At 45.2% G+C, this 1435-nt stretch overlaps 1 non-coding gene across 1 annotated transcript; it reads right to left on the reverse strand.

Annotated features, from left to right (window-relative positions):
- Window positions 1-416: 416 nt before the first annotated feature.
- Window positions 417-488, reverse strand: trnag-ucc (transfer RNA glycine (anticodon UCC)). The gene has a single exon. It is a non-coding gene; the product is annotated as a tRNA-Gly (tRNA).
- Window positions 489-1435: the final 947 nt, after the last annotated feature.

Here is a 1435-nt window from a genome sequence, read left to right on the forward strand (position 1 = left end):
GACACATCACATTGCAGTGCTTGTATTTTCTTGCTTTTATTTTAGTTTAGAGATACAGCACTGAAACAGGCCCTTCGGCCCACCGAGTCTGTGCCGACCATCAACCACCCGTTTACACTAATCCTACACTAATCCCATATTCCTATCACATCCCCACCTATCCCTCGAGATATTACCCTACCACCTACCTATACTAAGGGCAATTTCTAATGGCCAATTTACCTATCAACCTGCAAGTCTTTGGCATGTGGGAGCAAACCAGAGCACCCGCAGGAAACCCACGCAGACACAGGGAGAACTTGCAAACTCCACACAGACAGTACCCAGAATTGAACCCGGGTCGTTGGAGCTGTGAGGCTGCTGTGCGAACCACTGCACCACTGTGCCGCCCACAAAGTAAACCTGCAATTTAAGACTGCGATGGCCGGGAATCAAACCCAAGTCAACTGCTTGGAAGGCAGCTATGCTCACCACTATACCACCATCGCTTGCTTATTTATTAAATATTTAAATGGAGAAGTCGAGTGTGAAACAGAGACAGAGAAGAGAATGCATGGGGCATAGGGAAAGAATGTGGAGACAGAAAGCCAACCTTAGAACTACAGTAAAATGAATTAAAATTGGCACCGTGCATCCTATTTAACTGCAAGCTTCATAGCAGTGACCAAAACACAAGCAAACCTCACAGACAGTGCTGGAAGGAGCAAGTGGCAACTGAGACTCCCTCCTGCGGCTGCTCCTTTAACCCCAGGCTTTCAACCTGTTTAAAACGTCAGGGCACCAATCCAACAGGGACTATTTAACCCGAAGCACCAAAAACACAGGGCCACAGAGAGGAAATTAAACCTCGGGCTAATAAACGGACAAAACTCACGTCGGCCCATTGGATGCAGACTGTGGACAAGGCCTCAGTCCATCCACTCTGGAAGAAGCTCTTGTCCAAGGATTCCTCGTCCCAGACTTTCCCTCTTTTCAATTTCACGATGCAGATTTCAGAATGAAAATTCCTAAGGTAGGAGGGAGAGACAGAAAATTGATTAAAAGGCTTTGTTAAACAAAATAGCACAGCAAGAGCCCGGGATTTTCCCTCGGTGACACAGACAATCTCTCAGCAACACCCAAATACAAACACATCACAGTTAATAAACCAGAGGTTAACAGGGTTCAGACAGTTACCTTCACTATTGTGTGTCTGTGTGTCTGTCTCTTTATCACTCTCCGTCTCTCTAAATCTCTCTCTCCCTCTGCTCATTTATCAGTCGCTCGTCTGTCCCTCTCTCATGCTCTTTCTCTGTCCATTTCAGTTTTTTCCCCGCTATTTCATATATAATCTTTATTGACATAAGCTGCGAAATGTTACTGTCTTTCAGTTAAAAACAGCAACGAATCATAATGCAGTCTGTGTTTTTAACTGTTAAAGCTGCGAAATGTTACT

The sequence above is a fragment of the Heterodontus francisci genome, chromosome 45 (genome assembly GCF_036365525.1).
Source record: "Heterodontus francisci isolate sHetFra1 chromosome 45, sHetFra1.hap1, whole genome shotgun sequence".
In the NCBI taxonomy this organism is placed as follows: domain Eukaryota; kingdom Metazoa; phylum Chordata; class Chondrichthyes; order Heterodontiformes; family Heterodontidae; genus Heterodontus; species Heterodontus francisci.